The sequence below is a fragment of the Patella vulgata genome, chromosome 4, assembly GCF_932274485.2.
Source record: "Patella vulgata chromosome 4, xgPatVulg1.2, whole genome shotgun sequence".
Taxonomy (NCBI): Eukaryota; Metazoa; Mollusca; class Gastropoda; family Patellidae; genus Patella; species Patella vulgata.
This window is the reverse complement of record NC_065882.2, coordinates 39,211,681-39,228,013: the sequence shown is the minus strand read 5'-3', so window position 1 is coordinate 39,228,013 and position 16,333 is coordinate 39,211,681. Positions and strand designations below refer to the sequence as shown.

At 35.6% G+C, this 16,333-nt stretch overlaps 2 long non-coding RNA genes across 2 annotated transcripts in view; both read right to left on the bottom strand.

Moving 5' to 3' along the window:
- LOC126818841 (uncharacterized) overlaps window positions 1-10,464 on the bottom strand; it is a 137,371-nt gene extending 126,907 nt beyond the window's left edge. The window contains exon 1 of the long non-coding RNA XR_007679347.2: window positions 10,450-10,464. This is a non-coding gene — a long non-coding RNA (uncharacterized LOC126818841). The remainder of the gene's footprint in view (window positions 1-10,449) is intronic.
- LOC130012525 (uncharacterized) lies at window positions 7,227-8,596 on the bottom strand. The gene is made up of 2 exons (XR_008787965.1): window positions 8,064-8,596; window positions 7,227-7,744 (listed from the first exon to the last, which is right to left on the bottom strand). It is a non-coding gene; the product is annotated as an uncharacterized LOC130012525 (long non-coding RNA).
- Window positions 10,465-16,333: the final 5,869 nt, after the last annotated feature.

Sequence of the window (16,333 nt, the reverse complement as noted above, 5' to 3'; positions counted from 1 at the left end):
TTCGAAGGCTATAAATACAATTTTTGCCCAAATTACGTCATTTCCGGTGATATTGAAAATGTTAAATTGGTTTGACCTAGTTAAAATTGACATTACACATCAAATGGTGTCACTTTTATGAAAATCGAATAATAATTGACTCTTTTACAGGCAAACTAGCGTAAAAAGTGACTCATGCAAAATTGCCCATTTCTCGGCAACTGCGCATATTACAAATTAATTTTCACATACATTCTCTCCGTATAGATTATTGCTACGAGTTTATGAAAGTTACGAAGTAATATTTTAAAATATGAAAACGCTGGATGGGTTGTAAATAGCTTAATTTCACACCTTTTTTCACCTTTTTTCACCTTTTAATCGAAATAGCCCGAAAACGGAATCGAAATTAAAAAAAATGGTCCCAACATTTTGTGCGCCTTTAAAGGGCGCACAATTTCAGTTATACCAGATTTGAAAAAAATAATATTTGCTTTCGAAAAATGGTACCTAACTGTCAAAATTGTAGTTTTTTGTCAATTTACGCCACTTCCGGTGCCGACAGATAACACTATTGGTAACAAAAAAAATGACAATTGAGACAACGGGGCATATGAACTTTGTTTTATACAAATCGAACAATAAATAATTAATCTAGGACTGAAAAACTGAATTAGCCAATGGGGGCCAAGGAAAATTACCGAGACAAAAAAATTTCACATTTTTGCCCAAGTCAGAGGACTCGTTATATTTGTGTAAAACACGATTAAAAAATATTCATAAATAAAAAAGTTTTTTGTAAAAATTTAAATTTTCTAAATTTAGCGCCTAATATCTGCGAAGATTTGCCGAAAATCAAAAATCAAAAGTAACGTAGCTATGTGCCCCGTCTCCGGCTATGCCAAAATGCATCGAAAGTTAAAATCCAATGATTATTGTTAAAATTACTGCAATATTTCTAAAAACGATAGCTTCGGTGATTTCGGACATTTCGCATTGTCGCAGAACGTTCAAAATAGCTTTATCCTCTAAGTCACACCCACTTTTCCGATAAAACCGAAGAAATCGTAACGATCCGACAATCAGTTGCTGAGATCTACTCAAAACAAAAGAATAATAATAATAATAATAAGAACTAGAACTGCGATGCAGTAATGACGGGTTTCACCGGTGCCACTTTACCCTAAACATGTTACTTCCCGTACCAATGAAACCATTAAACAGGTTTCCACATAAGCATTGCACACATCAAATAAAATGGACGCCGAATCAACAAAATCCAGCAATATCAATTCATTTTATACATTTGTTACATGTAAGTGTACTGTACTTCCGGTGATAATGAAAATGTTCAATTACTTTTATGAAATCAGAAATGACATAGGGCATCACATGGTGAAAATTGTATGTAAATCGAATAACAATTGCCACTTTTATAGACCAAAAACCTTGAAAAGTGACTTGTAGAAAATCGCCTATTTCTCTGCAACCGTACAAGTTAGAAACCATTTTCTGGTATCTGTATGATCGTATGGGTTCAATCTATTTGCTGATTGGAATCAAATATCATAATTTTAAAAACAATACAAATAAGACTCATTTGAAAAAAATATCTGTTTTGAAGGCTAAAAATACAGTTTTTGCCAAAATGACGTTACTTCCGGTGATAATGAAAATGTTAAATTAGTTCTATGAAATCATAAATGACACAAGATATCATATGGTGAAAATTTTATGAAAATCGAATAATAACTGACACTTTTATAGACCAAAAACCTTGAAAAGTGACTTAAGGAAAATCGCCCATTTCTCTGCAACCGTACAAGTTAGAAACCATTTTGTGGTATCTGTATGATCGTATGGGTTCAATCTATTTGATCAATAGAATCAAATATCATAATTTGAAAAAAATAACAAATACGAATCATTTGAATAAAATATTGTTTTTTGAAGGCTAAAATTTAAGTTTTGAGCAAATGACGTCATTTCCGGTGGCAGCGCAAGGGGTAAAATGGTTTGACATAGTCCACTATGGCATTAGGCATCCAATGGCGAAAGAAAATTGAAAATCGAATAATAATTGATTCTTTTACAGCCAAAATTACGTGAAAAGTGACTCATGCAAAATTGCCTATTTCTCGGCAACTGCTTATATTACAAACTAATTTTCACATACATTCTCTTCGTATGGATTATAGCTACAAGTTTATAAAAGTTACGTAAAAATATTTTAAAATCTGAAAAGCCTGAATGAGTTGTAAATAGGTCAATTTTACGCCTTTTTTCACCTCTTAATCCAATTTGCTAGAAAATGAAAAAGAAATTAAAAAAACTGCTTCCGACATTTTTTGCGCCTTTAAAGGACACACTCTTTGAGTCATATAATTTTTCAAAAAAATAATATTTGTTTTCAAAAAATGGTACCTAACTGTCAAAATTGTAGTTTTTGGTAAAATTATGCCACTTCCGGTGCCGACAGATAACACTTTTGGTAATAAAAAAAATGACAATTGAGACAACGAAGCATATGAACTTTGTTTTATACAAATCGAACAATAAAAAATTAAGCTAGGACTGAAAAACTGAATTAGCCAATGGAGGCCAAGGAAAATTACTGAGACAAAAAATTTTAACATTTTTGCGCAAGTCAGATGACTCTTTAATTCTGTGCACAACACGAGTAAAAAATATTCATCAATAAAAAAGTTTTTTGTAAAATTTTAAATTTCCGAAATTTGGCGCCTAATATCTTCGAATTTTTGCTGAAAATCAAAAATCGAAAGTAGCGCAGCTATGTGCCCTGTCTCCAGCTATGCCAAAATGTATCGAAAGTTAAAATCCCATGATTATTGTTAAAATTACCGCAATATTTGTAAAAACGATAACTTCGGTGATTTCGGACATTTCGCATTGTCGCAGAACGTTCAAAATAGCTTTATCCTCTAAGTCACACCCACTTTCCCAGTAAAACCGAAGAAATCGTAACGATGCGACAAGTAGTTGCTGAGATCTACTCAAAACAAAAGAAGAATAATAATAATAATAATAATAAGAATAATAATTTTAACAAAAACAATAGTGTTTCACACAAGCTTCGCAGTGTGAAACCCTAATAATAATTTTAACAAAAACAATAGTGTTTCACACAAGCTTCGCAGTGTGAAACCCTAATAATTTTAACAAAAACAATAGTGTTTCACACAAGCTTCGCAGTGTGAAACCCTAATAATAATTTTAACAAAAACAATAGTGTTTCACACAAGCTACGCAGTGTGAAACCCTAATAAGAATAATAATTTTAACAAAAACAATAGTGTTTCACACAAGCTTCGCAGTGTGAAACCCTAATAATAATAATAATAATAACTAGACCTGCAAGCAGCACTGAACCGGCTTTCAGGAATCAGACAGGAAGTGTGTCATAGAATAGCCTATTTATCGAGCTACCAAACGATACTTTAGATGTTTTGATCCCGTCACACCCGACGGTGAAATTCTGATTGTTCCAAGAGCACCGATTTTTTTACTGTCCTTTTTTTTAAAATATCGAATATTTTTTTGACTACTTCCTGTTTACGGATCATTATCGGGATAGATTTAACAAGTGGTATGGGAACTTAACTTCCTGTACCAGAAGTTTCAGGAAGATCCATTGGACAGTTTTACCTCCCTTATACCACTAGAAGCAGATTTACAGATATAACGATTTTTCGACTTTTTTAAAATATTGTATCCCTTTTGGACCATTTATACTATATTAAGGCTTTTAAATTTGGATTCACACCCCAGACCAGCTTTAGGACTCTAAGTAACAGAAGTTTAAGAAAGGAAATAAGAGTAATTTTCGAGATAAAAGCGTCTGAATAGGCTCCAAAAAGGAAAATACTAGATTTTCAGCATCTCATAATATATTACGTAACCAGCGATTTTTTACCATTGAGATGTCATAAGATCGCCCATTGTTTGGGCTATCCAATGACACTTTAGTTGTTTTGATTCGTTGAAATATGGCGTTGTAATCACTTTTTTCGCAATATCACCATTTTTTACTTTTTAAGTTGTTTTTTTCAAAATATCGGATATTTTTTCGACTACTTCCGGTTTTTGGATCATTGTCGAGATAGTTTTAACATGTTGTTTGAATAGGTAACTTTCTCATTTCTGCTCAAGTAGGATGATATTTTAACCCTGTGTAAAATACCATCAAAAAATATTCATAAATAAAAAAGGTTTTCGTAAAAAAAAATTAAAAAGGTTTTCGTAAAAAAAAATTTCTTTTTCAAAATATCGGACATTTTTTCGACTACTTCCGGGTTTACGATCATTGTCGTGATAGCTTTATGAAGTTCTTTGGATACTTAACTTTCTGTACCAGAAGTGTCAGAAACATCCAATGAGTAGTTTTGGAAAAAGAGATAAATCAAAGAGCGTTTCCAAAAATTTAACGATTTTTCAATTTTTTTCAAAATTTGAGGCCATTTTTGGACCACCTATATTATTTCAATGCTTTTCATTTTGGATTCACTATATAGACAACCGATAGGACTTTGAGTAAGAAAAGTTTAAGAAAAATCGTAGGCGTCGTTTTCGAGAAAATGGCGTCTCAGAATGTTAAAAAATCGGAAAATACTAGATTTTTCTTCATACAATAATTTATTTCCTTACCATCAAAATCGTATTATTTAGATACCATATGATGGTCCATTAATAGGGCTATCCAACGACACTTTAGTTCTTTTGGTCCGCTATTACCTAAGGGAGAAATCAATTTTTTCGCAAGTGCGACAATGTTTTTAACCTTTTTTTTTTTCATTTTTTGAATACTTCCGGTATGGTTATTATTGTCGGAATAGTTTTAATAGCCGGTTTGGGCACAAAAATAGCCACAGGGCTCTGTAATGATATATTACATTATCTGATCAGATAAAATGCCCCTGAGAAATCCTATGTTCAAAAGTGCCAACAATGCAAAAAAATTAAAATATCGAAAATTAAATTTCAATAACTACATACATATTATACATCGTTAGAATCGTAATTAGGTCAGCTATAAGAATATACAACCTTTTTTTGAAAATCTCTTAAAATAAAAAAATAGTAGAGCATTTTCCAAAATTTCACGATTTTTCGACTTTTTTCGATTTTCAGTCCGTTATTTCAGCTATTCCAGATATTTCAAAGTCGTAATGGAATGCTTCGTACACAAGACTACCACAAGGTCTCTCGATAGAGAAAGTTTCATAAAAATCGCTGGCGTAGTTTTTGAGATACAGGCGTCCAAAAATGCTAAAAAACAGAAAATACTTGATTTTCAGCGTGCCATATTTTGCTGCCTGATCATAGTATCCGCAGGAATTGGGTATCATTCAGTGGTCCAATCACCGCCCGACCAAATGATACCTTAATTTGTTTAATCCGTTGATATCGGACGGAGAAATCGTGTTTTTACCCAAAACACCAATTTTTCACGTTTTTTTTCAAAATATCGCATATTATTTCGACTACTTCCGGTTTAAGGATTCTTGTCGAAATTGCTTTATAAGTTGGTATTGGACTATAACTTCATGTTCCAGAAGTTTCAGAAACGTCAATTCTGCCATAAAACGAAACCCGAGCTCACAAAATGGGAAGAAAATTCGAAAAAAATCGAAAAATAAAGGGCGATAACACTGAATAAAACTTATATTACTGGAATCGGATGGACTTCAGGTATCCCAAAATGTAAGTCAAATTTGAAAATTTTGAAAAATAACAAAAATTGTCTCGTAAACAACATGTTTTCAATTTTCGAACGATAAAAGTCATAGACGAATGTTCGAAATTGAAAAATGTGAGATAGCCATTGTCTATGTAATTTGCTTGAAAATGGATAAAGAATTGACGAAACTATGGCCAATTTTCAATTTTTAGACAACGTACAAAGTTCGGTCACTTCCGGTATGCGCAGAAATTTCAAAAATATTTTATCAAGTAGCCACCACATGGTTTCCCGATAGAAAATCTAATTCCAGATCGATATCTGTTTTCGATCATGGAGATCTAGGCTCCCGCGGTAAATAATAATAATAATAATAACTAGATCTGCTAAGCAGATATTAAAGCTTTCATATTCACAGTCACTGTCACATGTCATAGAAATAATATGAACAGAAAAAAAAAAATCATTATAATGAGTAAAAATTTGGTGAAGTTAATTCGATTTTTCACTGGTAAATAATTAAATAGACAAGTGGCATAACTTGACCCGCATCCCATCAGCTATCCTGAAAAATGCTGGAAAAATTAAACAAGTAAATTGTGTTTAGTACTGGGTTAATTAAGACAGGCATATGCCTTTGCTATACAGGATGACATGAGGGAAATTTAGCTTGGGAGGTGTAGGCCTGCAGCCAAAATTTCTAGCTAGCTTAGAAACACAACTCCGCTACACGGTCTTCCATAAAAGAAAAACTATACATTTTTGGAAAGCTTATGATGCCAGGAAGACAAAATCTGGGAGTTCCAAGCAAAATGTTTGCAATTTATTGATTTAGGGCCAGATGAAATTCGTCAAAATTGTCAAATAAATGCTATTTGTGTATTAACAATTCTGAAGTTGACATAAAATTAAATAGTTGGTAAAACACCTCATGCCTTCATCCTTGGCAATGAACAGTTTATTGGACAGATTTTGATGTAAATAAAAATGCTCAAAACACAAATGTCATGGGTGAATAAAGAATTGTTGAAATCCATTAACGGTAAAAAAGAATTATCTCCCTTTCTGTCAAATGCCTGTAATTGATAGACTATCAGGTCTTGTATGAATCATAAGACCAGGTATGGGCAAACAAGCCCAATAATTATTTTGTTTGTTGGATCTCAAGGGCCTGTTAGGGTTGGTTGTTGGATGTTTGCTCAGAAATTATCGCTTGTATGGAACATGCTAGAGTCGATTTGTAGCATATTCTAGCCAGGGGATATGTTTGACAGTAGTTGAGTGATATGCTTTTGAAATAATGGAGATCAGTAGCACTTTATAAGCATTGAACCACATGATTTTTTTCCACTAAGATAAACATTCTAAACCCACATACATGTTCCCTTTCAATTAGCCACTACAGTATTTTTACAACTGTACATGTAGCTGTGAACTACTATTTCGGATATGATTAATGGTCAAATTACAAACATACATGTAGATATAAGTTAAAAAAAATAATTGTGTATCTGGGCTGGAATGAAGGGAAAGGTTAGAAAACAGGATGAACAGTTGTGAAATTATTTATTAAAGTGAAACAATCATTGAAAATCAAAATTAAACAGTTACTCTGCACATCAAATGTCATCAAAGTTAATCTTCATTATCATCATCACTGTCACTAAATGTATTAACATCAAATTCGGTCTCTTTAACAGTTTTTTTTTCATTTTCACATTGACTACACATGCACAGGTCTGTACAAGAAAGGGGGGTTGTGATGGCCTAGAGTGCCGCGCTTCGACCTCTAGCTGGTCGGTCACCTCTGGCTTGTGGCTGTGGCTTTGATCCCAGGTGTGAGCGTATGTGGCATGGAGATAGAGGCGAATTATTGAAATAAAATTGAAACCGTATGTTAGTCCCAAAATGACCTAGTTTGTGTTGAGTGGACGTTAAACCCCATTTCTCTCTCTCTCTCTCTGTACAAGACAACTTTGCTGGCCATTTATGATTCTTTCTCTTATGACATCTTCACAGAATATATTGTATGTGGTTTAATATTCGACGGAGGGCTAGTCATCTTTGCTGAAAAATATATATAAACATATACATGTACACAATTAAAACAAAATTCTGGAGCTTGGTTTACTCTCATTAATTTCGTACAACAGAGGAAAAAGACACTTACACAGGGGTTAACATCTTATTTTCATGCAGAAACCAGCTAATGAAGACAGGAAGGCATTAGCAGTACAAGGAGAGATAGAGAGGAGAATTGCGGTTTAACGTCCACTGGACAAAAACATAGTAATTTCAGGACTCACCCATGGTTCAGTTTTATTTGAATAATACCAGTGGCAAGAAGGCGGAGAATACAAATAAAAAAAACATCACAAATATTTACCTTTCTGATAACTGTCTAAGAAATTCAGTACATGTATATTGCCTATAACATTTTTGGTGATATCTGACCTCAATGGCCACACAATCTTGCCCTCTGATATGCCTTAAAATATTGATTGCTCGATACTTTTGAAAAAAATATGAAAGTGCGATTAATTAATGTGTCATCTTTTACTTTGGGGTTTTGGCGGGAGACATCAGCCATACTGTTTGCTTGTTTAATATCCCCTATACAATATACGCTCGACCTCATTACCCGAACTGGGGTAGAAAAGTGGGATCTTTGACAATGAGGCAATGAACTTGTACATTCTTTTGCAGCTGCACAAGAGGGAACATCAACGCCGGATTAACCATGGTGGTGGGGAGGGGGGCTGATACCGACCGTGAAGCCCCGCAAGGGGGTCGGGTCAGGGGGTTCTCCCGCTAAGAAATTTTAATTGGAGGCCGAAAACGTGATTTCATGGCATTTCAGGCACTTGTGTCGGAGCCATTTAGAAGTACCTCCCCCAGAAAAATAAAATTCTGCCACAAAATTAGACACAATCCATGCGGGTGCTGTGAAATTTCTAGAGGAGGGAGCTGGAACCCATGAGCCCGTTAAATTCGCCACTGTAAATGAGCACAGCTACATCAAACCTAATTTTGAGTCCCTCAGTGATAAATAACTTGATTCAAAATCGTATTATAGCCCCAACGACGATTTGATGAATGGAGACCGTAACGTTACGACAAAGTCTAACACTGTAAGTACCAAATAGTCATACGAGATATGTGCATCTCATCAAATTCAGCTTATACCATACCCACAATAATGTTACGGAGTCAGTGAGTTCAAGTTAGACAATACGCTGACCTTCCACTGACCATGCTTATAATATAAAATCTGTCAATGACAGCTGATTCATTGTTTAGTTTTTTATATGATATATTTAATATCAATAATATATGTATATGCATGCTTTATTTTACTTTACACGACCTCTAAAAATGCCCCAAATCGTAAAAATACGACTTTTTGGATTTCGATCTCCTTTTTTCGGCTACCCCGGACATTTTCAAAAAATGATACAATGATTTCACACAACAGGCCAGCTATTAGCCTCTCGATTGACAAGAGTTTCATCGCCCTCCATTCATTATAACCAATGTCATCGTGCCCTAAAGAATCAACAAATCAGCTTGCTTATCTCTGCTTACCCTAGGCAAAAAATGCTCATCTTTGAACTCAATCATGACATTGACCTAGTGAACGCCTACACCAAGTTTGAACATTCTAGCTTAATTAGAAGGAGAGTTCTTGTGTTCCAAAGTCCCGGCCCTTCAAATTGCTTCTATTTTTCATTTTCAATTCAAAATGGTGACCATCACGTGACCGAAATCAAAATTCTGATCTGATAGATTTTTAGGCATTCCTTCCAGGATTCCGAAAATATGACGCCCGAGTCTGTAAGTAAAATAGCAAAAAAGCCTTTTTGATTTTTCACGTTTAAAGATGGTGGCACTTCCGGTTCGATCGACAAACTCCATATTTTGTGTACGAATCAGTAATTACTTGTCTAGTATCGAATTTTTTTTTAGGTCATTCTGACCTATATTTCGACGATTTTTTTGAAAACTTTGATCCTTAATTTCACCAAGGGGAGATAATTTAGAAAATTTCCAAGGACATCATTGAAGTCGCATTGGCAAGATCTACTAACATTCTAAATTTCACGAAAATCGCACAACTATTAAAGAAGTTGTCAAATTGGTAATAACTTCCGGTTCGAAATGACAGGGACGAATTTTCGAAATGCCAAAATCTGAAATTGCAGATTTGAAGTAAATGTTTCAAGATACTCAAAGAAAAAAGAATTAGTAAAATAGGTCAAATAGTCACAAAGTTACAGCATTGTAGGTCAAATGCATTCCTTCGTAAAATTCGGTGATTTCGGATTCGTAAAACGTTTTGAAAATATATTTAATCAACAGCCACCACCCATTTTTGGGGGATAGGTAAAAGTTTCAGAACGATCCTATGGTTAGATTCTGAGAAATCCGATTTGTGGACAAAACACAAAAAAAAATAGATCTGCATAGCAGATATCAAAGCTTTCATATAAACTTCAAAAGGGGTTATTAGAATCTATGAATCAACAACCACTCTGACGGAAGATATTCTCTGGGCTAAAAAATCTTTTTTCTCTCAGCTACGAGAGATACGTAGAATTAAACCGGCCCAGAGCCGACCGTGTTGATACGAAGCCGCTTATTTGACATTGACACATAACTGAAGGTGAATAGGCCTACCCGTCCAGTTAATACAATGGGCAATCTCACATTGGTCCACTAAAGAGAGGCACATGCTAGTCGCCCCCTACTTCCCCAAGACATTTAGTCCAAACCTTGACTCTCATACATATAAACCATTTGGTACTACATGTACATGTATTTCGTACTTATATCATATTAAACCCCTCGGCCGCCATGTTGAATCACACAGTATTTAACGTTCTATATCCTAACATCTTTATGAAATCAACGACAAATCTAAACTTGGGCACTCCAACCATTTTTATTTTTACATCATTCAGTTTTTTTTAAAACAGTAATTCTATCACAAATTATAGTGAAGACTGGACCACTAAACTAGTTACCCATCAGTTTTTCTTTGTGTTAATGCGTTCTACATTTTCAAAGCAATGATTCTTATAATGTGCGAGCCGCCATGACACCGGCGGATATTATAACTTCGATAGGCGAGAAACTTCAGGTAGCAGTTGGGTTTCATCAAATCATATAATTATGCGGTACGGCTTCACCTTTATTTCAATGGGAATTGGTTTATTATATGTGCAGTGCAGTTTTAGGTCAGTTTATGTGTAAATTAAGGGAGCTATACATAGGCCAGTAACCCTTTTGTAGTCATTTGACTAAAAAAAACTTGCGGAAAGGAACTCCGTAGGACAAGCCACTACTGTGGCAGGAGTAAGGCGGAAGACATCAGTAGTGGAACCATTTCTAAGTTAATCCCGAAGTGCGTTGCTATTGTAAGAATATATAAAATCGGGTTTCCGATCCGCTTTTTTTTTGCTGTAGTTTGAGTAATGAGTTAGAGCGTATATTTTGTAGTCAAAAAATCATTGCAAATAGAAGACCTCATCCCCACCACCACCAACCTGTAATACACTAGCTAGCTTGTGTATTTCCATATTCCATTTCCGAGAGATAGATAGAGAACACGCGAAATATAAAGTGATTTTTCTTACAATCAGGGACCATAATTCATGAAGTTACGATTCGATATGCGCAAATATCGAAAGGAACCATATCTTTGGGTTATAAACATGCATGTCAAGTTTCATCAAAATCTTTCACTGTGAAAAACCGGGGCTAAGTCATCTGAAATCAAACAAATTTTACAATGTAGGTAGTGAAAACAAAATGTTATGTTAAGCGTTGTTCGAGGGTGGGGTGGGTGCATAAAATTCCAAATGCAAAGGGTTATTTTTTGTGCACGCCAATATGCACACAGGATTTCGATTTTTCGTCCTACCTAAAAAACTGCACGCAAAGTTAGTTGTCGGGCCTTTGGTCAAGAACCACAGACAAAGGGAGAGAACGGGGACCTCTGTTTTGCATACCATCCAAGCGACTAGGCACTAATCCTTGTACCATGGACGAGGGGACGGGCGTTTTTCGTCCCATCGAAACGACTAGACACAGATCCTTGCTAGGACTTCCATACTTCACCACTGCCAACGGGGAACCACTTTGACCTCGGGTTTTCGTACCATCCAAACGACTAGACACTAATCCTTGCAAGGCCTTCCGTTCTGCAGCAAATGAGCCACGCTGGCCTCGTTTTGTCGTAACATACAAACGACTAGACAATGTTTCATAATTTAGTCATGTTCGCGTGGGTGGGTTGGCAGCAGAATTGATGTGTACATGATAGTGACACGAGGAGGGGGGGGGGAGCGGGGTGTACACAAATCACACAAATCAGAGCTTTGTAATACACGCATATACTTGATATACTAAATACACAAATGGCTGAATTTCGAGACATTTCTGGCACTCTTTTATCACATAATGAGAACACTGCATTAATTTCTATATATCAATAAAATATGCCTCAGACCCATTGTTTATTTTTAAATTTGAATTAGACTCGTAACAAAATATATTTTCTGGCAACAAATAGCATATAAATAAAACTAGATTTACTTTCTGATTATTTTTTTTAAATGAAATCATTCCAGGGCTTTTATTGACATTTCAGAAAATGTAGAGTTGGTCCCATGCACTTGAGGCCCAAGGTCCTTGAAGTTGTACAGCTGCACCCGGTGACCGATATTTATTTAACGGGGAATAAGTGATAATTCATATTATAACAGTAAATAATTAAAATATCCCATAGGGATTATAATAATATGTATATCATTGACTTGAGGCCAGTGTCCTTTAAGTTGTACAGCGGCACCAGGTGACCGATATTTATTTAACGGGGAATAAGTGATAATTCATATTATAGCAGTAAATAATTAAAATATTTCATAGGGATTATAATAATATATCATGTCTGGGTATTACAGGGTTAAAACAAATATTAAATTCCGAAAATCGTTTTTTTGCTAAAACTCTTTTTTTTTAATGGGATCAAAATGGGGGTAAAGCACAGAGTCCGGGGTGGTAATGGGCGTATTGTGTCCAAATTTCATGGTTTTCGGACAATCGGTGCCGGTGTCACGGCGAAATTCCACTTTTTTCCCCTCATGGAAGCCGTAAATTGACTTAGAAAAAAAAAACGACGAAAGGCAGGTGACAAGAACAAACGACTTGAACGAATGCAGGTATCACCTTGAAATTTTCAGGGTGCCTAGGTACCAACGTGAAAAGTTGCTCGCCGGAATTTAGTACTCATGGTACCGTTGGTTCCTGTGTAGCGCATGCGCGAAATCAAAACCAGCTAAACTCGAAAACAACCTTGTCGGCACGGAAAACATCAAAGGAGAAATTCGAATTTTTGAAATATTCAAATACCAAACATTCGACCATGATCCAGGCTATCCTCAAATGTATTAATTTCGGTAATAGGAGACAGATTCTCTAAGCCACGACCAATTGTGTATGTTTTCAAGCCCATAAATGTGGATTTTTCACTAATTTTCATTTTCATTTCAAAATGGCGTCCATCAGTTGACCTAAATCAAAATTCTAAACCGATAGATTTTTAGGCTTTCCTTCAAGCATTCAGAAAATGTAACTCTTATGTCTTTAAGTAAAATATTGCAAAAGCCGTATGGACTTTTCACATTTTGAGATGGTGGCACTTCCGGTTTGCTCGACAAACTCCATATTTTGTGTACTCATCAGTACTGTCTTAGCTAGTACAGAAAAAAAATTTCAAGGCAATCTGACCTATATTTCGTCGATTTTTTTGAAAACTTTGATCCTTAATTTCACCAAGGGGAGATAATTTAGAAAAATTCCAAGGACATCATTGAAGACGCATTGGCAAGATCTACTAACATTCTAAATTTCACGAAAATCGCACAACTATTAAAGAAGTTGTCAAATTGGTAATAACTTCCGGTTCGAAATGACAGCGACGAATTTTCGAAATGCCAAAATCCGAAATTGCAGATTTGAAGTAAATGTTTCAAGATACTCAAAGAAAAAAGAATTAGTAAAATAGGTCAAATAGTCACAGAGTTACAGCATTGTAGGTCAAATGCATTCCTTCGTAAAATTCGGTGATTTCGGATTCGTAAAACGTTTTGAAAATATATTTAATCAACAGCCACCACCCATTTTTGGGGGGATAGGTAAAAGTTTCAGAACGATCCTATGGTTAGATTCTGAGAAATCCGATTTGTGGACAAAACACAAAAAAAAAATAACAATAACTAGATCTGCATAGCAGATATCAAAGCTTTCATATAAACTTCAAAAGGGGTTATTAGAATCTATGAATCAACAACCACTCTGACGGAAGATATTCTCTGGGCTAAAAAATCTTTTTTCTCTCAGCTACGAGAGATACGTAGAATTAAACCGGCCCAGAGCCGACCGTGTTGATACGAAGCCGCTTATTTGACTTTGACACATAACTGAAGGTGAATAGGCCTACCCGTCCAGTTAATACAATGGGCAATCTCACATCGGTCCACTAAAGAGAGGCACATGCTAGTCGCCCCCTACTTCCCCAAGACATTTAGTCCAAACCTTGACTCTCATACATATAAACCATTTGGTACTACATGTACATGTATTTCGTACTTATATCATATTAAACCCCTCGGCCGCCATGTTGAATCACACAGTATTTAACGTTCTATATCCTAACATCTTTATGAAATCAACGACAAATCTAAACTTGGGCACTCCAACCATTTTTATTTTTACATCATTCAGTTTTTTTTAAATAAGTAATTCTATCACAAATTATAGTGAAGACTGGACCACTAAACTAGTTACCCATCAGTTTTTCTTTGTGTTAATGCGTTCTACATTTTCAAAGCAATGATTCTTATAATGTGCGAGCCGCCATGACACCGGCGGATATTATAACTTCGATAGGCGAGAAACTTCAGGTAGCAGTTGGGTTTCATCAAATCATATAATTATGCGGTACGGCTTCACCTTTATTTCAATGGGAATTGGTTTATTATATGTGCAGTGCAGTTTTAGGTCAGTTTATGCGTAAATTAAGGGAGCTATACATAGGCCAGTAACCTTTTTGTAGTCATTTGACTAAAAAAAACTTGCGGAAAGGAACTCCGTAGGACAAGCCACTACTGTGGCAGGAGTAAGGCGGAAGACATCAGTAGTGGAACCATTTCTAAGTTAATCCCGAAGTGCGTTGCTATTGTAAGAATATATAAAATCGGGTTTCCGTTCCGCTTTTTTTTTGCTGTAGTTTGAGTAATGAGTTAGAGCGTATATTTTGTAGTCAAAAAATCATTGCAAATAGAAGACCTCATCCCCACCACCACCAACCTGTAATACACTAGCTAGCTTGTGTATTTCCATATTCCATTTCCGAGAGATAGATAGAGAACACGCGAAATATAAAGTGATTTTTCTTACAATCAGGGACCATAATTCATGAAGTTACGATTCGATATGCGCAAATATCGAAAGGAACCATATCTTTGGGTTATAAACATGCATGTCAAGTTTCATCAAAATCTTTCACTGTGAAAAACCGGGGCTAAGTCATCTGAAATCAAACAAATTTTACAATGTAGGTAGTGAAAACAAAATGTTATGTTAAGCGTTGTTCGAGGGTGGGGTGGGTGCATAAAATTCCAAATGCAAAGGGTTATTTTTCGTGCACGCCAATATGCACACAGGATTTCGATTTTTCGTCCTACCTAAAAAAACTGCACGCAAAGTTAGTTGTCGGGCCTTCGGTCAAGAACCACAGACAAAGGGAGAGAACGGGGACCTCTGTTTTGTATTCCATCCAAGCGACTAGGCACTAATCCTTGTACCATGGACGAGGGGACGGGCGTTTTTCGTCCCATCGAAACGACTAGACACAGATCCTTGCTAGGCCTTCCATACTTCACCACTGCCAACGGGGAACCACTTTGACCTCGGGTTTTCGTACCATCCAAACGACTAGACACTAATCCTTGCAAGGCCTTCCGTTCTGCAGCAAATGAGCCACGCTGGCCTCGTTTTGTCGTAACATACAAACGACTAGACAATGTTTCATAATTTAGTCATGTTCGCGTGGGTGGGTTGGCAGCAGAATTGATATGTAGATGATAGTGACACGAGGAGGGGGGGGGGGGGCGGGGTGTACACAAATCACACAAATCAGAGCTTTGTAATACACGCATATACTTGATATACTAAATACACAAATGGCTGAATTTCGAGACATTTCTGGCACTCTTTTATCACATAATGAGAACACTGCATTAATTTCTATATATCAATAAAATATGCCTCAGACCCATTGTTTATTTTTAAATTTGAATTAGACTTGTAACAAAATATATTTTCTGGCAACAAATAGCATATAAATAAAACTAGATTTACTTTCTGATTATTTTTTTTAAATGAAATCATTCCAGGGCTTTTATTGACATTTCAGAAAATGTAGAGTTGGTCCCATGCACTTGAGGCCAAGGTCCTTGAAGTTGTACAGCTGCACCCGGTGACCGATATTTATTTAACGGGGAATAAGTGATAATTCATATTATAACAGTAAATAATTAAAATATCCCATAGGGATTATAATAATATGTATATCATGTAGGTGTGCATGTA